We start from the raw sequence: 25450 nt of genomic DNA on the forward strand, positions 1-25450 counted from the left end.
AACTGTCCTTTGCCCACACAGTTATTAATCAGCTGGTCCAGCCTACCACACTGGTTGCGGTGTGTCTCTGCAGTGGCACTGCATCCTACCTTCATGCTTCCAATCGTGAGAAACGCTGGGACGTTTAAAATGTACCCCAGAACACTGGCCCACAATCAGGACACACGCCGTTTTACTGCTCCATATTTCTTCCCCTTGTCAGCCAGGCGTGGTAAATGAAATTTTCTTCCACCACCAGGAGTCCTACAGGATTTCTCCTCTTCGGAGTATTGCTGCTAGGGAGGCACTCAATGTGCTCGGCTCTAATAAAAATAGATTTTAAAGTAAAGGTATCCTTCTCGAAACATGCTATTAAGAAACATTCGCTCCTTCGCTGCTAGTCGAGTTAAATACTAGTATCTTCTAAAGTAAGATTAATGCATACCCTCGTGTGCAAACATATAATGCCACTTAATAGTTGGTCACGCAGCCATTTCATTCTCTAATATCATTACTGTCGTCCGCGATTAATCCCATGCACCATTATACTAAATCCATTACTTCCCCATTTGTCTTATTTATAGTTTACGTATAGGTTTACGAAGTGTCATTATTCTCGCACTTAATTAAATTTCTTGAATTTCATTGATATGAAAACTATCAATAACAGAGCTTTCTAGATCGTTTAAGACAGCTGTGCAATTCGCAAATGAATGATTTGAGTTTGATACGTGAATCTTATAAAATTCAATGTATCTCCACCTCCTGCGCACTTTCCATTTTTATGCTGGCGATCTGTAAAAAGTCTACATCTCCTTTCTTCACATGTTTACCTATCAATGCCGTTTCTCCGATTGCACACAACGTGTAACACTAGATTATGATCCTTTGCTTATCTTTTTATCGGCACACGTTGACCCTGGTGATCAGAGTCAAACTGTACTTGCTCCCTTATATGTTTCTGAAAATTGTTGCCTTCCGTTTCTATGTGCCTCTGTCGACTACGACGTCCTTCTGGCATGTCTACCGTTGAGTAGTTCTTTTCTAATAACTAGCCTAAACGATTTTAGAGATCTCTCTTACCTCGTTTCTGCAATCAATTTGGCGCCAATTTATAAACACAATTTATTTATGTTCCATAGATTACAGTTCGTTACGTTCATACGATTTCCCCATTCAGCTTTGGTTCCCCAAGCTGTATTCTTTTCTTCGAACCGTTATGTTATGTATCTTTCACCAATATAAGGATAGCACTAATTTACCTCTAGCTTCCCCGTAGAATGGTGAAGTTTAAAGACGTTTCAAATATGACAAGTAGCGAATATGCCAATCCACACTACACTTTTGCCGACTGGAGAAGATACTTCACCCAAAAAGCATTTAGAACTTTATCGTAGTCACTCTGAGTGGAGAACTATTGATATTCCAAAAATTAAACTTGGTTTTAATGTACTTCATTTAATTGATTGGGTTGCGTAACTATATATATATATGTAAACTCCAAACTCCCTGGTATACCTTTCTCACCTCGCGTTTAATAAACACCGCAACTTCCCGTATCTCAGTACTGATATTTACAGCTGTTCACAATTGACCTCGACGCTCTGGCTTTGCGGGAAAGGTGATGTAGTAATTGAATTTGAATAAAAAATAAAAATAATAAAGAATACAACGATATTTTAATTGTTCACATACAGAGCTGGTTCCAGAGGTGGAACCGTCTGGACGTTCGTTAGCTGTCATGGGCGAACAGCGAGAAAAATCACTGTTTGCAAAAGTGTGTGTATTTTACAATGGCATGGAGAAAAATTCTCGGTGTGTTCCGGATATAACATCTATATAAGCGATATTTTATTTTTGGTAGGACAGTACATGTTCTTGCAAAAACGTAAATCAACTTGACCTGATGCATAGGTTTGTTATTATGGAGTTTACAGTAATCGTTGTATGTCGTTTTCGCACAAATGATAGTCCCTGCAATGATACGTGTTTTGTTAATTCCAACAGGAAATGAAAATGCCAGCAGACTGCACAATACGGTTTTCAGTGATCTAAATGAAATCCGTATGAAAATACCATTGGTAAGTCCGAAAAAAGATTACGGTACTTGAAAAATCAAATGTAAGAAGGCTTTGTGCAAGATGGATTTCACTTTTGTTGAATAGTGGAAGAAAGGGAATGCGAAATCCCCTTTCTCAGCCTTATTTGTACGTTTCAGACATAATGCAGTGCATAAAAAGAATTGGTTCAAATGGCTCTGAGCACTATGGCACTTAACATCTGAGGGCATCAGTCCCCTAGAACTTAAAACTACTTAAACCTAATTAACCTAAGGACATCACACATATCCATGCCCGAGGCAGGACTCGAACCTGCGACCGTAGCGGTCTCGCGGTTCCAGACTGTACCGCCTAGAACCGCTCGGCCACTCCGGCTGGCCCAGCGCATCACTTACATCTACATGGATACTCAGCAAATCACATTTAAGTGCCTGGCAGAGGTTTCATCGAACCGTCCTCACAATTCTGTTTTATTCCCATCTCATACAGCGCGCGGAAAGAACGAACACCTTTATCTTTCCGTACGAGCTGTTATTTCCCTTATTTTATTATGGTGATTGTTTTCGCATTCGGAGGAGAAAGCTGGTGATTGGAATTTCGTTGGAAGATTCCTCGGCCGGCCGAAGTGGCCGTGCGGTTAAAGGCGCTGCAGTCTGGAACCGCAAGACCGCAACGGTCGCAGGTTCGAATCCTGCCTCGGGCATGGATGTTTGTGATGTCCTTAGGTTAGTTAGGTTTAACTAGTTCTAAGTTCTAGGGGACTAATGACCTTAGCAGTTGAGTCCCATAGTGCTCAGAGCCATTTTTTGAAGATTCCTCCGCAACGAAAAACGCCTTTCTTTTAATGATGTCCAGCGCAAATCCCCTATTATTTGAGTTACACTCTCTCCACTGTCTAGCGATAATACATAACGTACTGCCCTTATTTGAATTTTTTCTATGTACTCAGTCAATCCTATCTGGTTACGATCCCACACCGCACAGCAATATTCTAAAAGAGGGCGGACAAGCGTGGTGTAGGCAGTCCCCTTAGTAAATCTGTTACATTTTCTAAGTGTCCTGGCAGTAAAACGCAGTCTTTGGTTATTTGATATAGATCTCTCAATTGATACCTACACTATTTCTTTGAATTCAAGCCACGTCTGGTCTACACTTACATTGTTAATTTGGAAGGAGTGGAGATTGTCTCTCAGGAGGGCGTCAAGTGAACCTTCATCCGATTTTTTGAATAGGTATACCTTTCGATCAATTTTATAGGATTTTGGGGTTACCATATTTAATCCCGCTACAACAACTCTGTGTTCACTAATCCCTGTATCCCTTTGAAGCTCGTTATTAACTCAGGATTATTTGTTGTTAAGAGGTCAAGCGTGTTTTCACAACCATTTACTATTCACGTGAGCTCATAAACTAACTGCTCGAAATAATTTTCGGGGAATGTGTTTAGCACAATTTCGGATAATGGTTTATGCTTACCTCTGGAATTAATCATGTATTTTCGCCAACATATCAAGGGTAAATTAAAGTCACCGTCAACTATAATCGTATGAGTCGGGTACGTGTTTGAAATCAAACTCAAGTTTTCTTTGAACCTTATAGCATCTGTATCATCTGAATTGGGGGATCCATAAAAAGATCCAAATATTATTTTTTCCGATTGCCACAATGACCTCTGCCCAAAATAACTCATAGGAACCATCTGCTTCAATTTCGCGACAAGATGAAACTACGTCTAAGAGCAACAAACATGCCACTGCCAACTGTGTTTAGCCTACCCTTTCGGTACACCGTTAAGTTCTTCTTAAAAATTTCAGCTGAACTCATCTCCAGCTTTAGTCAGCTTTCACTGCGTATAAAGATTTGAGCATAAGTGCTTTGTATTAGTGCTTGGAGCTCTGACACTTTCCCAACACAGCTACGATAATTTACAACGGTTATACCAGTGGTTCCTGTATCTACATTCTTCCTGTGTTCGGCCTGCACCCTTTGTGACTGAAGCCCTTCTTGTGTTGTGCCGAGACCCTCTAACCTATAAAACCGCCCAGTCCACGCAACACAGCACCTGCTATCCGTCTAGCCGCCTCCTGCGTGTAGTGGACTCCTGACCCATTCAGTGGAACCGAAAACCCATCCACCCTATAGCGCAAGTCGAGGAAATCGGTCCTGTCGACTATTCTGTAAATGGTCAGTTTTTTTTTCATCTCGCAAGTAACACTGGCAGCCTTTATCACTTCCGTTAGACGCTCAAAACTAATCCAAAGTGACACACATCGTTTGTACCAATGTGCGCCACCACATGCATTTGACTGCGCACTATACTCTTCATGGCATCCGGAAAGACCAGTTCCACGTCTGGAATAACTCCACCCGGTTTCACACGGAGTGTACATTGGCTGCCTTCCACTTCTTGGGAGCCATGTCCCTAAGGTACCCCTTAACGCACATAACGTTGGAGCTCCCAACGATGAATAATCCCACCCTCTGTGATTGCCAGGATCTTACAGGCTGAGACGTTTCCGCAGAAACTGGACAGACGACAGCTGAGCGTCAGTGTCAGCCACAGAAAGCATCTGTAACCTGTTTGTCAGATTAACTGGGGAGGCCTTACATGCGGCTCCCTGGGAAGTCCTTCGCCGCCTGCTATGCTCCAGGGGCGACCTCTTACTTGAGCACGGGTGACGGGTCAACGTCAGTGCGAGCAGTAACTGGGCTGGCCACCGCTGAGGACCGATCTGAGTACTCGGACGTACTGGATATCTTTTGGATCCCCACGGCTGACCCACAGCAGTGGTGCCCATCCACTGCAACCTGGAGCTGACAGAAAAGTGTCACCAATTCGCCTCGCATCCGCACACGACAATTTAGTATGAGAAATGGGTAAAACAACATCACCCCAGAAACGAAACAGCGATCAAACGAGGGCCAAACCCTGCACCAGAGTAGTCTAGTTCCTTCACCAGAAAGGTAAATTTCAACAGTACAGAAGTGATGGTTATTACTGATTAACGTCCAAAGGATAAACCAGGAACTGACGGATACTATTAAAGTTACCTGGACGACCCCGAGAAGTAATACTTCAGAATAGACCTGGATTCCAACCTGAAAACCTTCATTTTGAATTATGTCACTGCTCGTGCTCTTAAAAGTGCTTCGAGAGTGGGAAACTAAAGAATATAAGGTACGGTTTATTGTAAAATCCTTCTCATTATGCACTCTATGATTTTCACGCAGTCCTCCGTTGACGTTAGTTAATCTCGGAAGAAAGGTTTGCCTAAGCAGAACGGTAAAGGGACTCCACACCAACAGAGAGGAGACCGTGCTAAACGTAATAACAGAGCTTGAAAACAAACGCTTTACCTCTGTAACTGCTCCTATAGCTCGTCGCTAGAAATCTTCCTTTGTGTAGGAAAGGTGACTGTGTTGAAGAATGATTGTCCCTGACTGAAATAATACGCACTAGGGCCAAAGAATATTAAATTCCTGTTTCAAGGCGTATCAACATATGAGAGATAATTATTAACTCCACATAAAGCACCAATTCGTGCTTCACAATACAGTTTTACATAAGTGCTATCCTACCTTGATTGCATTTATAGAACAGTGAATATTATAAATGATGTTCCTTTAAACACAAGTTATACACTAAGAGATCCCTATAACTGAATTATTCATAATACAAGTGTTAAAATTCATGCCCACCTTGTTGGATGCGTCAATGAAGCGCCTGTCGTTATTAGTGTGGACATCTCTTTACATTTCGTTCGGTAACCGGACTTGTATCTCCTTGCGACACCAATTACACGATTCTCGACTTTGCTCTTATAGTTCGTCTCTTCTCGTAAAGCACTTTTGTGACAACACGGGAATCACACACGCAGCCGGTTGCAAATTACTGTTTGATACATAGACCTTTATTTCGGGGCCTCTAGGGATGTCTTCATCAGAATGATATTTTAAGAAGTCATAAAGTTAAATTACGAGAGGGCAGTAGTCAAAGTTGATGTCTGATGTTGTTCCCAGATGCTCTCTGATGTTGTTCCCAGATGCTCCGAACTTTGACCACTGGTCTCTCACAATGCAACTTAACGGTTTCTTAAAATTTCAGTCTGATGAAGACATACTTAAAGGTGTCGAAAACTAGGTCAGTGTATCAAAGAGTTATTCGCAGCAGGTTGCCTGTGTGATTCCTATGTTGTTTAAAACTGTACACATTTGAATCATAACTTTTCTGAAGGACACCCCATGCCCCACACACACAACACTGAGGCAAACACAGAAAACACAGTTATCATCATGTATATCTCGTAACGCTGATGGGAAAGTCTTTTAGTTTATAAACCTAAAATTTCCTTCAATATGCCTGTCCCAAGAAGGAAAAAAGGTTTATCAATGTTATAGGCATTACTGAGAGACATACTAAAAATTATTCCGCTTTCTTGGTTTCGATCGCTGTGCTGGAGAGGTTTCTTTTGGTTATTATGCGTATGCCAAGTGCTGGAAATCCTGCCCCAGCTTCTCCCACTAGGGATCCTTTTGCCTCACTTCTAGCTTTCAGGGCCTGCAGCAGTCTTCACTGCTCTGACGGGCAAGAAATAAAACAGGTATGAAAAAGAGAGGCTGAAGGCTCTTTGTAATCAAATTAGAAGTCATGTGCCAGCTATGTATCTGATGCGATAACGGCAATATATGTGGCAAAAATAAAGAGCAACATTTGTGCTTCCTCTGGATGTGTGATGCGAACCTTTACCTTCGTTGTAAACATAAGGACATATCTTACGGAACTGATATTGGGTTCATCAACTATAGAAAGCTTCATAAGGATGTAGTCACAGAAATGTAACGTAATAAAACTATTTTCTCTTAAGGGCTGTTTTGTCTTCCTTATAATTAATACACCCGAGGTTTCCCTTTGTTTCTAATGATCTCGTCGTTGTCGACCTAGCTGGATTTGCTAAGCCTCTGACATTCTGCTGCCTTCAGCAGACCATGCAGCTTCAACCTCCTCCATATTATGGTATCGATATTCAGTTGTAATAACTTAAGCAAATTATTATGTAAGTTTACATGCAGAATTTAAATAATTACTTGCAGGCATCTACATCGTCACTGATATCTGTTTGCCGGCCGAAGTGGCCGTGCGGTTAAAGGCGCTGCAGTCTGGAACTGCAAGACCGCTACGGTCGCAGGTTCGAATCCTGCCTCGGGCATGGATGTTTGTGAAGTCTTTAGGTTAGTTAGGTTTAACTAGTTCTAAGTTCTAGGGGACTAATGACCTCAGCAGTTGAGTCCCATAGTGCTCAGAGCCATTTGAACCATTTTTGATATCTGTTTATCTGCATACTGCTATACGCTTTGCGGCAAAATAGATATGATATACCTTTACCTTCGTCTTTCAAATTTTACCGTCACAAAATTTATGTTTTAATGAGTAGTATATTTCTCGATTGGTTGCGCAACGTGAGATCTCAGAATTTTGTGAGTAGTATTTTACAGAATGCAAAGAACATTTCTTCTCGTGTCTCCCGCTGCAGTTTGTTGAAAAATTCTGTGACATTCTACACTGAGTAAACAAACCCTTACTGAAAGGCACAGCTACTCGTTGAATCTTTTGAATATCATCTGTTAATTCTACTTTTCAATGGTTTGTAATCTTACTCTCCCTTATAATTCAGTCAATAACTGTGATTGTTCGTCATATATGCCCATCTTAATGTGGCTGTTCCACATTAATCGCTGTACACTGATAAGCATAGATACTTGAAGATTGTGATTAATTGGAAAGATTTATCAGTTATTGTGTAGTGAAACAATACCTGTCTTCTTTGACTGTTGCGCGGTGTACGAGTACATTAGATTTATACAAGCCTACAGCCAAATGCGAATCTTTCCATCTGGTTCTGATCACCTTGAGTCTCACAACAATTTTTAACAATTAGGTAAAAAGACGAGGGCTAGTAGAAATTCTTGGGTGACAGAAGAGATACTGAATTTAATTGATGAAAGGAGAAAATACAAAAATGCAGTAAATAAAGCATGCCAAATGGAATACAAATGTCTCAAAAAATGAGATCGACAGGAAGTGCAAAATGGCTAAACAGGGATGGCTAGAGGAGAAATGTAAGGATGTAGAGGCATATACTACTAGTGGTGGAAGTAGTATATAGGGAGTCAATAAAAGGGCGATGTTCCTGAGAGCAATATTATGGTAGAAGAAGAGGATGTAGATGAAGATGAAATGGGAGATACCATACTGCTCGAAGAGTTTGAGAGAGCACTGAAAGACCTAAGTCGGAACAAGGGCCCGGGAGTCAAAAACATTCCATTAGAACTACTGACAGCCTTGGGAGAGTCAGCACTCACAAAACTCTACCATCTGGTGAGCAAGATATATGAGACAGGCGAAATACCCTCAGACTTCAAGAAGAATATAATAATTCCAATTCCAAAGAACGCAAGTATTGACAGATTTGAACCTTACAGAACTATCAGTTTTATCAGCCACGTCTGCCAAATACAAATACAAACACACATTCTTTACAAAAGAATGGAAAAACTGGTAGAAGCTGACCTTGGGGAAGATCAGGTTGGGTTCCGTAGAAATGTTGGAACACGTGAGGCAATACTGCATTTGTAGGCTTAGAGAAAGCTTTTGACAATGTTGACTGGAATACTCCATTTCAAATTCTGAATGTGGCAGGGGTAAAATACAGAGAGCGTGAGGCTATTTACAATTTGTACAGAAACCAGGTTGTAGTTATAAGAGTCGAGGGCATGAAAGGGAAGCAGTGGTTGGGAAGGGAGTGAGACAGGGTTGTTGCCTATCCTCGATGTTGTTCAATCTGTATATTGAGCAAGCAGTAAAGGAAACAAAAGAAAAAAATTAGTAGTGGGAATTAAAATCAATGGAGAAGAAATGAACTTTGAGGTTCGTCGATGGCATTGTAATTCTGTCAAACACAGTACAGAACCTGGAAGAGCAGCTGAACGGAATGGACAGTGTCTTGAAAGGCGGATATAAGATGAACATCAACAAAAGCAAAACGTGGATAATGGAATGTATTCGAATTAAGTCGGGTAATGTTGAGGGGATTAGATTAGGAAATGAGACACTTAAAGTAGTAAAGGTGTTTTGCTATTTAGGGAGTAAAATAACTGATGATGGTCGAAGTAGAGAGGATATAAAATGTAGACTGGCAATGGCAAGGAAATCGTTTTTGAAGAAGAGAAATTTGTTAACATCGAGTACAGATTTAAGTGTCAGGAAGTCGTTTCTGAAAGTATTTGTATGGAGTGTAGCCATGTATGGAAGTGAAACATGGACGATAACCAGTTTGGACAAGAAGAGAATAGAAGCTTTCGAAATGTGGTGCTACAGAAGAATGCTGAAGATAAGGTGGGTAGATCACGTAACTAATGAGGAGGTATCGAATAGGATTGGGGAGAAGAGAAGTTTGTGGCACAACTTCACTAGAAGAAGGGATCGGTTGGTAGGACATGTTTTGAGGCATCAAGGGATCACCAAATTAGCATTGGAGGGCATCGTGGAGGGTACAAATTGTAGAGGGAGACCAAGAGATGAATACAGTAAGCAGATTCAGAAGGATGTAGGTTACGGTAGGTACTCTGAGATGAAGAAGCTTGCACGGGATAGAGTAGCATGGAGAGCTGCATCAAACCAGTCTCAGGGCGGAAGACCACAACAACAACAACAGGGGCTATAGCACAACAACAGCAACAACAACAACAGGGGTTATAGTGTACTGCACTTTATTAAACCGAAAGATACAATTATGCAATGCTGCAGTGGTAGTGTATTTATGTCAATGTGATGAAAACAACGTGGCTGTTGGGATTTTATAATCATCATAAGTGGTAGTTTATGGCTCCCATTTTCATCACAACACGCCATTAATGTTACGTGATGTTTCTGTCGCTTATAATCACGTGCATCCTTCTCGGTCTTTGCCGCTAATGTTTTTGAAGGAAGCATCTTCTAAAAGAGTCCTGTTTCATCAGAATTATGCTAGGCATCAAGGCATCAGCAGTTAAATATTCTTCCTCTATTATCTTCCGTATCTTGCTTAAAAACTAATCACTATCCTTATCGTTAGCTGAGCGACTCTCCCCGGTGACAGTCAGCTGTCGAAAGCCATGCCGTTTTTCCAGTTTGATAGCCAACCCTCGCTCGCTGCAGACAAGCTACTACCGCCAAGTTACTTGTTAAATGCAGCTACGTCTTCCTGTATAATCAGGCAACTGACAGAAATTCCTTTGCTGCGTAGTATGAACCATCTATAAACAGCTACCTCCAGTTCTTCATTCTCACTCTTTCGCAAAACCATCCGTTTTCCCAACTCTCTATCCGTTTGTGTTGAGTACTGTCGAATAGCATTTTCTTTCTGTTTGATTTCATAAACAGTTGTTCGTCCAACACTCCCCTCTCCCCCCTCCCCCCCCCCCCCCCAAAAAAATCTCACCCCTTTCTGCTGGTCGATGAACCCCTCTGAGATTCTCCCACAACGCGTCCGCGAGGACCTTGTTGGCTGACCTTCTTAATCAACTTTACCTCTTCTGCCTTAACACAGGGGCACCTACATAGAAAGAAAGATCCCATATCATTTAGCTACAATATAGCAGGTCAGCAGCTGGAAGCAGTTAATTCCATAAATTATCTGGGAGTACGCATTAGGGGTGATTTAAAATGGAATGATCATATAAAGTTGATCGTCGATAAAGCAGATGCCAGACTGAGATTCATTGGAAGAATCCTAAGGAAATGCAGTCCGAAAACAAAGGAAGTAGGTTATAGTACGCTTGTTCGCCCACTGTTTGAATATTGCTCAGCAGTGTGGGATCCGTACCAGACAGGGTTGATAGAAGAGATAGAGAAGATCCAACGGAGAGCAGCGCTTCGTTACCGGATCATTTAGTAATCGCGAAAGCGTTACGGAGATGATAGATAAACTCCAGTGGAAGACTCTGCAAGAGAGACGCTCAGTAGCTCGGTACGGGCTTTTGTTGAAGTTTCGAGAACATACCTTCACCGAGGAGTCAAGCAGTATATTGCTCCCTCCTACGTATATCTTGCGAAGAGACCATGAGGATAAAATCAGAGAGATTAGAGCCCACACTGAGGCATACCGACAATCCTTCTTTCCACGAACAATACGAGACTGTAATAGAAGGGAGAACCGATAGAGGTACTCAAGGTACCCTCCGCCACATACCGTCAGGTGGCTTGCGGAGTATGGATGTAGATGTATATGTAGATACATTCCTTTCAGACTCCTCGCACACCTAATCGAATTCATACTTCTCCTTTTGCACTGACCAGCTTTCCCATCGTCCGGAGTGATCCGTACTCTCTGACCTGTACTCGAGCGACCATTCCCCGTAATCTATCCGATCGCTGACTCCTATTCCACCTGGGTGCACTCCCAAATTGCAGGTTACTAAGGCCGACTGGAGGCTTTACACCTCCCTGGCGACCTTTCGATGAACAAGGTTTTCCCAGTTGTGACGACGAGATGGAATATCTTAGAAACGTTATCCTTACTGCCGCAGAAGGTTCCATTCCTCGCACCTCCTCTTTGCAGCACCGTGTCCCGTCCCTTTGTGGACTGAGGGGTGCCGCAACGCAATTCGCGCTCGGAGATGTGCTCTCCGCGTGTTTAACCGTCATCCTACCATGGAAAACTGCATTCATTATAAACAGATGGGCGCACAGTGCCGTCATGTTCTTCGGGATAACAAAAAAGCTAGCTGGATTTCATTCACAGTTTCTACCATGGAAAACTACATTCATTATAAACAGATGGGTGCACAGTGCCGTCGTGTTCTCCGGGATAACAAAAAAGCTAGCTGGCTTTCATTCACAAGTTCTTTCAACAGTTCCACTCCCTCCTCCGTCGTGTGGACCAGTCTCCAACGATTCTCTAGGACCAAGATCCGTTCCCCAATTTCCAGCCTGACAGTCGACTTTGTCATCATTGACCCTATTGCTACCTCCAACAGCTGGGGCCGCCATTTTGAGGAAATTTCGAGGTCCTCCCACTATCTCTTCTGAGATCCGTGCTGCGATGCCACCTTATTATGAGGGAGCTAGAACATGCTTTCGCTTCATACCGATCCTTCACTCCAGCGCCAGGTGCTGTTAACATTCAGATCTTGCTGCACCTTTCTCTCTCAGGCAAGGAGTTTCTGCTTAACACATACAACCGCACCTGGGCAGAGGGCACGTATCCCAGACGCCGGTGTGAAGCCACTGCCATACCCATACCTTAGCCCGGTAAAGACAAACTCCTTCATTCAAGCTACGCACCCGTTTCTCTAACCAGCTGTGTTCGTAAGGTGATGGAACGTATGATTCATGCCCAGTTGGTATGGCGGCTCGAGTCTCGCAGTTTACTAAGCACCTCACAGTGTGGATTTTGAGTGCGGCGTTCTGCAGCTGACCGTGTCGTCACTTTGTCCACTCATGACATGTATGGTTTTCTGTGGAAATCCTCGATTTGGGCCGTCTTTTTCGATTTGGAGGAAGCCTACGACACCTGCTGGAGGATTGTTATCCTCCGTACACTCTACACGTGTGGAGTCCATGGCCGCCTGCCCCGTTTCCTTCAGGAATTTTCAAGAGACAAAGTTTTAAAACTACGTGTGGGGTCAGCCTTGTCGGACACGTTCACCCAGGACAGTGGCGTGCTTCAGGGTTCAGTACTGAGCGTCGTCCTCTTTACTACTACCACTAAACCGATAATGGCCTGTCTCCAACTGGGCATCTCCGGCTCTCTTTTCGTTGACGATTTTGCAATTGCAGTTCTCCAAGGACTTGTTTTATTGAGCGGTGTCTTCAGCGATGTCATGATCGTCTTTATTCTTGGAGCATCGACAAAGGATTTCACTACAAAACCGTTTGTATGAGTTTTTGGCGGCGCAAGTGGTTTCTTTACATTTTGGGCCTGTTGCTCTTCCCTTTGTTGAAACTATGAAATTCCTTCGGCTCTGCTCGACAGGAAACTTTCTTGGCCCTCCCACGTGTCTTACTTGTCAGCCCACTGAATGTGGTCCCTCGATGTTCTATGTGTCCTCGGTAGTACTTCCTGTGGTGCAGATCGAATCACCATATTCCGTTTGTACCGGTCCCTTGTTTGTTCGAAACTTGCCTATGGGTGTTTCGTTTACGAATCTGCACGTCCCTCCCTCTTACGCCGTTTCAACACTGTCCACCATCGTGGCACCTGTTTGGCCACTGTTACCTTTTACACTACGCCGGCTGAGAGTCTATATGCAGAAGCTGCCGAACTACTGCTGACCTACCACCGTCACTTTCTCCTCAGCCGATATGCATACCATTTGTCTGCCATTCGTGGTCACCCATCCTATGCATCCTTCTTCGATGAATCCTTTGATCGCACGTCCCTTTTCTCTGTTACCTCCAGGAGTTCGTTTATGGCTCTTTCTCCGACAGCTTAACTTCGCGCTTCCTGCAACTTTCCCAGTAGCTGTAAACCCTTCAGCATATTGGCTTCGTGCTGCGGCCCATGTTCACCTGCCTTTATGCGCTTCCTAAGGACACTACTGAAGCCTCGCTGTAGCGCCTTCAGTTTCACAACCTTAGCATGGAACTCCGCGGTAGTACCTTTGAGTACACTGATGGCGCTCGGACTGACCGTGGTCTCGAGAGTGCATTCGTCATTCGCGGCGAAGATTTTCGGTGTCGGTTCCACAACACTGTTCAGTGTTTATGGCAGAGGTCTTCACCCAGTCTCAGGCCATGCAGTACATCCGGTGACACAGCTTTTCAATTGCGTCATGTGCTCAAACTCTCTCAGCGCCTTTCAAAGCCAGCCTCTGTGTGCTACACACCGTCCATCCCTTAGCGCAACGAGTCTAGGAAAGCTGTCACTTCCTCGCCCTTGATGGAGCCACTTTGATGTTTATATGGGTTCCTGGTCACGTAGATCTGACAGGAAACAAGGCTGCTGACGCTACTCCCAAGGCTGTGGTTCTCGTACCTCAGCGCGCTAGTTCTTACATTCCCCGCGATGATCTCTGTGTTGCCGTCTGTCGGCAGGTAGTTTCAGTTTGGCATCACCACTGGTCGGTCGTCCCTTCCTGGAACAAGCTCCGGGCTATTATGCCTGTACCAGTGGCTAGGACGACGTCCTCTCGGCCCTCTCGCCGCGAGGAGGTCGTTCTAACTAGGGTGCGTATTGAGGACCGTCTTTTTAGCCATGGTGCTCCCCTACCATTTTGCGCACATTGTGCCCAACTTTTAACTGCCCACTGTTTCCTGAAGGAATGCCTTTTTTTAACCGCTTACGTTCCCGGTTATATTTTCCGGCTGACTTATCAGCGAACGACTCATGAGCTGTCGACCGCGTTTTACTTTTTATCCGTCGTAGCAATATGGCGAAGGCCCTTAATTCTGGACCTTTGTTTCTCTATGGCGTATTTTGTAGAACTTTTCCAAGTCGCTGTATTTAGCTGTCTTCTCTACCGTCGATTGGGATTGACGTGTAGTCGTTTTCAGCTCCTCTCTTCGTCATCGTGCTTTACGGTTCTGCCATGGGTGCGTATAACCCGAGTTGTATTTGCGCCCTAAAACAAATACAAAACAATTAATATTTTAAATAAATTGCATGTCTACAGGTCAAACAATACTCACTATTTAAATCAAAATTACGGCGCATAGAAACATGGATGCCCACAGTACAATTGCGAGGCGATAAAAGAGCACCCTTAATATATACAGAGGAATTAGTTAGGTTTTTTTGTTTTTACATAGGTTGCATGGATTGTAGTAATTTCAAAAATCTTGGCTTGTTTTTAATATCTCTGTTCAAGTATACAGTTTTTTGTTTTTAAAGAAATAAAGCTATTCGCAGATAGAGTGAATCGGAAATTCAAATTCATTACAACTTCTTATCGGTATCTGCTATTTTATGATTTATACTTTCACGTGGCCTCATGGGCGTTCAGTAATATATCTCTAGGGTAAAATATAATGTTATAGCTATATAACGGAACTCGTGCATAAAAAATCCAGTGTTAAGATTTTTGAAACAAAATTAAAATAAGAAAGCGGAGCTTAACTTTACTGGGGAACTTGAAACGAATGAACTCGCACGATATTCGGTTTCAGATTCTGTGTTCACTAACAAATAAATAAGTAGCTTATGTTAATTCTTCTGGTTGTCTCTTAAACGTGTTACCGTATATGTGCCCAGAGATGTATTTACGATCAACTTAGCGCAAAAGTTTATGTTCTGTCCTTAACTTTACATTTATCCATCATTGCCTTTTCATCATGTATTCCTTATAAATGCCTCTTAATACTATGTAAGTTTGTAAGTTTAGGTGGCTGTTTACACAGCATACATTGCAGAAGGTCAATCCATTCGCGTACAAACAGATGAAGAGGGACTAAATCTTCCATATCGTACCATATTCAAATACTACATATTCCGCTGAGCATCTCAGATTCGCTCTGTATCTTCTAAGGCAGAGGATGGTTGAGTTTGGGAACGGTAAGGGTTCCGGGGGGAGGGGGGGCGGGAGGCGCAACATCTCACTTCCGCTTCTTCAGGAATATCTTGTCAAAGGAAAAGTATTTCCCAGGTGTCATTTTTCTAGAATGCCATGGAGATTATTTGTAGTTTAGCATATTTGACGTCAGTAATAAATTCCAGAAGAAATTTGTGCTTCATATGCCTCCAATGAATTCACCTTCCAAAAGTTTTAATAAAATTATCATCCTATTTTCTGAGGGAACAAGTACTCCCATAACCCTCCAAACAGCATGATATTTCTGTCTTCCGATGAAATTTTTACCTGCTTGTAGAGTCTAAAGTCAGCTCTGTCATGCTATTAAGTGAAGATCAATGGCACTTACATTCACTTCTCTGCGTCCACGTCAGCAAGGTTCTCATTTATTATCTGCTGCAGTTGGAAAATTCTTATACAATAAACTTAAGATGATTGAACTTGTTACTGTAGCTAAACGCGATAACGAGAGGTGGTGAAGTACAGATCAACTACATGCTTCTCCTTAATACCCTTTGTTCTATTGCACCAACTGATCACAGTGTGGATATCCACACTTATCTTAGAATATATCCGTCAGTGTCCTAAATACGCCTCATAAACAAAAACAACGTAGACATGTGTAGGTCGTCCTTCCCTGCAGCTAGCAGAGGTTACCCGTTGTCCTTGCAGGAAATCATACGCAGAACATTCAGTGTTCGCTGTTAATAACTGCGCGCTTTCATTCAATTAAACGGCGTACTAATCAGTAAAATGTGGAATACAAATTGTGACCTATGAAATGTAGCAGCATGCTCATTAGTTCAGCAAGGCTAAATAAATTAACTTGATATCCGGCAGTGCTTTTAAAACTGTTAAGTTAATTTGCGCGTGTTATTAAAATATATACAAAATGTAGGGTTATGGCACTTTGAATTTTAAGCTGATCTGCGTGCTGTGATTGACCTTTTATGATTAGTACGCCGATGAGCGGAAATCTAACGAGCATAGTGACAGCGACATATGCTCGCTTTACCTTTTTGAACAACAAACTACAGTAAGAAACAACTTCACTTGCCGGCCGCTGTGGCCGAATGGTTCTAGGAGCTTCAGTCCGGAACCGCGCTGCTGCTACAGTCGCAGGTTCGAATCCTGCCTCCGGCATGGATGTGTGTGATGTCCTTAGTTAGGTTTAAGTAGTTCTAAGTCTAGTGTACATAGTGCTTAGTGCCATTTGAACCAACTTTGCTTGTCAGAGAGATGTGTTAATATGACACATGTTGCAACACTGTAATCTACGGAATGAGTACCATCGGTTCCTTCTATTCTCACACGCACTGTAGACCAAATGAAGACACCAGAAAAACCGGGAAGGTAAATTCTGTGTGAATCGTTAACACACCTTCTATCCTCACACACTACAAACCAATTGAAAACATCCCAGAAACAGTGAGCGTATATTCCTTGTGACTCATGAATACAGCTCCTCTTTTCACAATCTACAGGTCGACTAAGGCACCCCAAAAAGTGTAGGGTATATCCCGTGAAACTCATTAATACCCACACTGACAGCTACCGCGATGCATCACCACTGCTCATTCTCTGCTGGAGTACTATCTACTCGCTTTGTCTATCTGTCCTTGTTGAATCATATCGATAAACAAATATCGCACTAGACTAATTTTGAACCACTTTATCGAATGGACACGTAAAATTACGATCAAAAAACTGTCTTGTTTCTGACGTGAAACAAACTGACGCATTCCGTCAACAGTGAACGTCGTATTAATGACTAGAGGAGTATAACTTTTTGGGCTGAACCTACCTACTCATTTCAAAATCTAATTTGCAAATATCTACTGAAACACCAGATAAAATGTGTCTGTTGACTACATGGAGAGATAATACATATACAAAGAGTCATCGTAGGCATCAATTTATTCGTAAGAAATAATAGCAACGTCCTCTGTAACTACGGCCGATATTAGACATTAAGAACTTTTCACGAAGTACGGTAGTAAATACAACAGAAACGCATGAAAACTTGCAGCTGAATGTGATGTCAGTCGGAATCCGATGTAAAATGCCCTCTGAGTTTCCTCTACTGCTTTTCTACGGTATTACAGGCAGCAAGTAACTGTCCCCATCTGAGCTATGAAAACATACAATGTCAGGGGTGTATTTGCACTCTACCGCATGAAGTAGCACTGAAGTTGCAGGTGCGTTGTTCTTGAAGTGCGGTTGTAAGAAAGTCGTTAGCGAATTGGCTAAGCCTCAAAAGGCTGTTAGATCAATATTTGATGTCCTGTGTGATTTCAATCTCATTGTTATTTTTGACGCACACAACAGGTAAAATAATAAACTGGGAACAAGCGATTTGAGACATTTACGTCTGTGAAGTGACACATATTACAGTTGAAATGCGTGACACTGGTAATCGTAATGCATTAAATATATTGTACAATTTATGGTCGCAAATCAAAACATACAGCCCATGTATTCCTGTCTGCTTTGCTCGCAGAGACGCAAATTATTGAAATCATTATTTGTACGGTGCGTAACGGAGATTTTAATCGTGAGGCTCCTCGCTTTGGACCTTAGCGTCTAGCACCCTCCCTAACAACGTAAAAACTCAACACTTCGTTCGATGAACAATGTTGGAAGCCGATGACGCACGAAGTGCATCTGCGTATCGTAATTCTATTGTTATTAAAATGACCGTAAACATGAAATCTCAGTGGAACGTGTGGCAGCTTACTATTGAGAGAATAGCTGCTATAATTGTCAATGAATCTGAATTATATTTTAGAACAAATATTAATAATTGAAAATAGGTATCCCATTCTACCTCATTTGTTATACATCAGCTAAAGCCCGCTTTTCATCTACGAAGTGTAGCTAAATATTAAATATTGTTGCTCCTGGAGTCAGAAACAACAAATGGTGATTCAGTGCACTAATTAGAGTACAAGGAGAAAAGAAATTGCGACGTCTCAGAATTGCTTTCATGAAGCTACCAGTTTTGTAGGTTGTTCTATGTCACTCTCTTGGCGAACGCTATGTAACTTGACCAAAAAATGTAAACACAAGTGAAATAGTTCACTAGAAACACATCAGGTACCGTGTTAGCTTCATCCAACGAGATCGCTGTCACACAACACACTCAACGGAAATTAGACAATGAATACATTAGCGACACATAACAGATAGATTCTGTTCATTTTCAAGTGAAGTGGAGGAACTCAATATCAACAAGGCAACTAAATTGTGATTCATAACTTTACTTGATGAAGTAGTTTCCCGCCGAAAAAGAAATTACGGCGTTTAAAGTGACTGGATGATACAGTGGAATAAGTAACCACGTTTGCGAACTTCTTCGGATCGTGAATGTAGTCAAATAAAAACTTCGTGGAGTACGATTTGCTGACAGCGAGTGGGAAACATCTGGAGTCCTTAGAGCATGGGTCTGTAGTCAGCTGTATCCCATCTCAGAGCGATATTAAATTTATTTATTTGTTGCACGACTAGTATCAAGCTTTCCACAGCCTTCTCAGCATAACAGAAGACAACATATCTTTCAAAACACATTTTTGATCTAGTGTTTTATAGTAGTTAATGTGACTGCTTTCTTTCATATTTCTGCACTACGGTGACAAAAGTCGTGAGATAGCGATATGCAGATGTACAGATGACAGTTGCATCACGTACACAAGGTATATAAGGGATGTGCATTAACGGAGTGACCCACGTGAAAAGATTTCGACGTGATTATGGCTGCATGCTGGAAATTAACATACTTTCAAGGCGGAATGGTAGTGGGACCGCCCATCCCTCGGGCATGGGTGTGTGTGTTTGTCCTTAGGATAATTTAGGTTAAGTAGTGTGTAAACTTAGGGACTGATGACCTTACCAATTAAGTCCCATAAGATTTCACGCACACATTTTTTTTGGTAGTGCTACCTAAACGCATGTGAAATTTCATTCCGGATATCGTTAGGAAATTCATTATTGCGAGACGAACAGTGTCAACAGTGTACCGAGAATACCACATTTCAGGCATTACTTCTCACCATGGAAAATGCACTGACCGTCGGCTTTCACTTAACAACCGAGAGCAGCGGCGATTCAGTAGAGTTGTTAGTGGTAACAGGTAAGCAACACCGCGTGCAATATCTGTATAGACCAATGTAAGACGCGATGAAACTATTCGCTAGGAAAAGTGGAGCTAAATTTGGCTTAAAGGGCTATGGAAGCAGGCGACCGACTCGAGTGTCTTTGCTAACAGCACAACGTGGCCTGCAACGCCTCTACTGGGCTCATGACCGTAGCGGCTGGATTAGTCCCGATTTCATTTGGTAAGAGATGATGGTAGCGTTCGAGTGTGGCGCAGACCTCACGAAGGCATGGACCCAAGTTGTCATCAATGCGCTGTGCAAGCTGGTGGTGACTCCTTTATGGTGTGGGCTGTATTTACATAGAATGGAATAGGTCCTCTGGTCCAACTGAGGCGATAATTGACTGGCACTGTTTATGTTTGACTACTTGGAGATACCTTGCATATCTTTCGCGACAGCTCGTGTCCACCCAGTGTACATCACATCTGAGTGACCACGTGGATTCGGAAAAAAAAGGCCCGTCAACGTCGAGATCATAAGAGACGGAATGCGAATTCTTGAATTGTGGCAGACAGAGAGATTGTATGTGTGGCAAAGTGAGTAAACGTGTGAAATCGATTGGCGATTGCTGTATGATTGTAAAAATCTAAGCCAATGCAACAAAAGATCACTACTGCTACTTGTAATAACTGTCAGTACGTTTCATGGCCGCGGCTAGAGCTTTGGAAAGGAGCCATCCAGGCACGGTTAACGGTGCGTCTCACAGTTGCAGTGTCTCTTACTTCGCAAAGTAATATGTCATAAAGTCTTGTGACTGCCTAGGCCTCGCCAGTGTCGACGTTGATTTGTTGTTACAGTTTTACACCAATTTGCAAAAGTTATCAATTAAATACTCCATATGTACAGGGGTTTCACGGTTGTATTGACCACGAATGGCACCTGCGGAATGTCTTCAATACGTTGCAAGTATTAGCCGTGGCCAGAACAGTGCTCTGTGGAGTCGTGAGTGCGTTATGTCGGAGCTAAGTGACTTCTAATGTGGGCAAATTGTTGGTGCTCGTATGGTGGATGCTTCCGAAACTAACGTAGCCGAAATGTTTCGTGTCTCAAGAGGCATCATACTGAAGATTTATGTTGCATACAGAGGAAGCGGAAAAATATCATCTCCTACGTCACATTGCGGATGAAAGTATGTCTTTGGTCGTCGTGGTTGTGCAAAATATAAGAGCACGCCATCTGCAAAAGTCAGCGCAGAACAGAATGTCGCGATTGCGAACACTTCCAGGAAAAAAAGTTCATTAAGCGGGGAATTGTAGGCTGAGCTGGAATTACAAAACCACTCATCAGTGATAAAAATGTGGCGCCGTGACGAAACCCTCCAACCAGAACTGTGGAACAATGGAAATAAGTCGTTTGGTCATATGAGTCTTCTATCACATTGTTTCCAGGGTGTGGCCGATTGACATACCAAGAGTGAAACATGGTGAGAGTTGTGTGACGATTTGGTCACCCATACCGTGATATTCCATGGGCCTCATAGCTACTCGGTACGGCCCCATTACTGCCAAGATTTATGTGATCATTTTGGGTAATCAGGTACATCCTGTGGTACAATATTTGTTCTCCAATGGTGAAGCGGAATTCCAAGACGATAGGTTCCCAGTTCACCTAGGTCAGATCAGGACTGCTTCTTAGGACGAAGATGAAGTGTCGCGATTCGCCCACAGTCACCAGACGTTATTGAGCATTTGTGGCTTATATTGTAGAGAACGGTGAGTGGTCGCTATCCACTTCCATCTGTTACCTGAACGTGAAACTGTTTTAAAGATTTATCGCTACCTATTTATCTATCAGGTATTTCGACCTCATTATAGAGTGACTGATACTGTAAAGACGATCTAAGGCAGATGGACTGTATACCAAAAAGCGGTATGGCTAATGGTAAGGAGACCACTCGCGTTAAGCAAGAAATCCGGGTTCGAATCCCTGCTCACTGTCGTCATTCCACTATACAGCTGATGGTTGTCCATATCCGGAACTGCGAATACGTTTCATGAACTGTATAAAGAGATGTTGTACTTAAGAATTCTGTGTTTCATTGTGGAGTGTCTGGCTACTACACGGTAGCAGTTTTCTCCCGCCTGTTCTTGATCTGTCCCCAGAGGCTACGGTCGTTAGCGCCTGCTGAGCAGACTCAGCTCCTGTCTTCTTTTGCCAATGGCTGTCCCATTTCCGTTCCGCTTACGTCAGCAGGCCTGAATTTTATTTATACGCTGTTTCATTTAATTCCTGGTGTAGTATTTTTTTCTTATTAATCAAATTAAAGCAACTGCAATCTTTTGTTTGCTCTTGTATACGTGCATGATTCTCTGGAGTTAAGTTTTCCCACTATTCAAAGAATTTTTGTATTTACTTTCTATTCTATAACAACGTATAACATTTCTCGTGTCGGATTCATGTGTGTCTCGAGCTGCCTTTCTTGGTCGATTAGCACAAGTGAAATCTAGAAAAAAATGTTTAAACACCAGTTAAAGTCACTGCGTACACAACTGCTTGCATTTATAATTCGCAGATATCGGATACACTACCAAAAAATGTTCGTAGTAAATAAAAACCGTATTTTTCTTGCTGCGATGTATTTTATTTATTCCAGACGCGTTTTCCCTTCTTACTCTGTGGCATCTTCAGTAGAATCTAGAATAACACAGTACTTTTGGATATGTTTATAAAACATTTAAAGTATTACTTATTATGCAAACAATTGATTACTACAGTCATTGGCGTTATTGGCTGGCTCCTGCGTTTCCTCTCATATGGTCAAAACAAAACTATATCGTTCTAGATTCCACTGAAAATGTCTTAAAACAACAAGTCGAAACGCGCCTGGAAAGAATAAAAATCATTTCTGCAAGAAAAAGGCGTTTTTTATTTACAAAATGAGTATTTCTGTAATTGGTGAGGATGATACCATGCAAAGAAACTTGTGCGCAATTGCGCACTGAAGCTACGTTACCATCAGCTACAAATCTGTCGTAGTCTGCCCGGAGCAGAGAGTTGCTAGCTCAGTTTACAAATTTTTAACAGACTACAACATCAGACAGGTCACTTCTCCTCATATACACAGCTTTGTTATTTTGATGTTTCACACTAGTTCCTCATAGGCAAAGTTCTTACGATCCTTCTTGTAATAATTTTGCGACGGCTATGTCCACAAGAGAAAATATTTTTTCGACAGCACTACTTTTCTTCTCCCACCCATCAGGGCAAGGGGAGAGTCCATTCGACTGTTCCTAAAGCGTGTCTTCTCAATGAAATTGCGTGAATTTTTTTACGGAAGTACACCTGTGTCTAGCTTACAGACTTTTACAAACGCTTCGCCTTTTCCTCGCAATAACTGCAGCTAGATGACTTGCTTCTTCTTCGGTCACGATGTCCCCTAAGGTCAAGCCTGGCAGCTGTGTACGACCCCGAATTCTGATTCGCTGCTCAATCACGATTCAAATTATTCATGATCAAAATTGTGGATTTAGATGCAGTCTCTTCCATTCGGATGTAAATTAAATGAAGCAGAAATTTACTTTATATTCCATCATAATTACTCTCCTACCCTTCTTATTAGATTACCTTCTGAGTCGGAAATGAAATGGTTTGAGAAACAGAACATCACTGCGACATCTCACGTCCTGAGACCGAATCAGAAACCGCTGAATTTCTAACGCACGCGTAGCCACTGTTCTGTGCACGAGAGATTAATGATACCCGACAGAAGTGCAAAATCCTATGTTATTACGATCTTTATGATAGTCGGCATATAAAAAATAGCACTTTCAAAACACTGAGTGCTCGAAACAGTTGGCAGTAATTATCGAGTAAATTGGCGAGAAATTTTCCGAGTGAGACGTCTGCTACTTTCAGACGTACCCGGTACAGCGGACCAACGTAGTCACTTGTATTAATTAACTATACATCGTTAACCATAAGTTCAAACCACTGTAAACAAATGCCTGTTCAGCACACACTGCGACTGGTCATTCGGCACAGCGCTACTACATCAAATTTCAGGGCCTCACTGGAAATAGGTGCTTCAGTCTGGAACAGCGCGGCCGCTACGGTCGCAGGTTCGAATCCTGCCTCGGGCATGGATGTGTGTGATGTCCTTAGGTTAGTTAGGTTTAAGTAGTTCTAAGTTCTAGGGGACTGATGACCTCAGATGTTAAGTCCCGTAGTGCTCAGAGCCATTTGAACCATTTGAACTGGAAATAGGTCCTACCTATGTATCAGATATTTTTATCAAAAAATAGTAAAAATGGTCTACAACACATGAAATGATATTATTTTAGAAAAGGGGGCCAGTTTCGATCAAAATTTGGTTGTCTTCAGACGATTACTTTGTAAATGGAGTAATATGAACATTAATAGAAGATACATAAAAAATAAACACAGCTGTAGAAATGATACAACTGCAAAATAAATAGAGGAAGAGATACTCTTTCTGACTGCTGGAGCTTATAGCGTGGAACATAAACTCCTCTAGGATGGTGTGAAGAGCAGCCTCTGTATGACTTGGAGCTGCCGTTGCACAAAAAAGCTGGAGCTTGGCACACCTTCTTCGTCTTTGCTTCCATTCTTACTGTTACAATTAAAAGCTGCACACGAACGAACCATGTTTACGCACTGTTTCCCTGCGAATGGCGGCTTCTATCACGTTCAATGTGGGGACGTGGAACTAGCGCCAATGCGGGGACTAGTTTTTATTTAGTAAGTCTATGGGCACACTGTCTCGAACATAACGCTAACGATAGCAAACTGCCGCGAAACATGAATAAAGTAGATATAAATATCACTGAGGAATAAAGTATTTAGATCGTGAAAATATTGTTATAAATATGAAAATAGGTTTAAACAAAAATAAGAAAAGAACATGTAAAAGCAAGCAAGTCAGCATTTTGGACAACTTGTACCTCATTTTAATATTAGTGGTTTATTGCCTTACGTTCAAGCTTAGTTTCTCTATCTTTTAGGTTCACTGTTAGTATTCCTCTAGTGTCTAGTGTACCCATCACCTCTGTTATACATAACTAATTGTACAATATGTATGTTACGCTCAAGAATCCACAGAGGGAACTTCTTGGAGGGTACTTTATGTCTAATTCTAGTACTCTTGGGCACGTCATGTATGACTTGTTCTTCACGCCATTTTAGGACAATTCTTGCACCATGCCACCATATCCAGCGGCCAGTAGTGGTATCTCTACTTCGGTTTACATTGTAGTTGTGTCATATATGTTTTTTGTGTCTTCTAATAACTTTCATATTACACCATTTACAGGGTAACGCTGTGAAAATAATAACCGATCGAAATGCCGGCCGGTGAGGCCGAGCGATTCTAGGCGCTACAGTCTGGAACCGCGTGACCGCTACGGTCGCAGGTTCGAATCGAGCCTCGGGCATGGATGTGTGTGATGTCATGAGGTTAGTTAGGTTTACGTAGTTCTAAGTTCTAGGGGACTGATGACCTCAGAAGTTAAGTCCCATAGTGCTCAGAGCCATTTGAATTTGAACTGATCGAAATTGGTCACAGTTTTTAAAAAAATAAAATTATTTTGGACAGTCGAGACTATTTTATTATATTTTAATGGCATTTCTCGACCGCTGACATTTCCAAAAACTATGTTTCAAACAAATTTATCAGCTATTTCATTGACGTTCTAGGGCGAATGACGCTGTAAAGACGCGAGACAAGGCAGATGGGATCGATTGTATAAAGATGGT

At 42.2% G+C, this 25450-nt stretch overlaps 1 protein-coding gene across 1 annotated transcript in view; it reads left to right on the forward strand.

Annotated features, from left to right (window-relative positions):
• Window positions 1-25450, forward strand: part of LOC124595544 — a 699724-nt gene that overhangs the window by 361901 nt on the left and 312373 nt on the right. The window lies entirely within an intron of this gene.

The sequence above is a fragment of the Schistocerca americana genome, chromosome 1 (assembly GCF_021461395.2).
Source record: "Schistocerca americana isolate TAMUIC-IGC-003095 chromosome 1, iqSchAmer2.1, whole genome shotgun sequence".
Classification (NCBI taxonomy): Eukaryota; Metazoa; Arthropoda; class Insecta; order Orthoptera; family Acrididae; genus Schistocerca; species Schistocerca americana.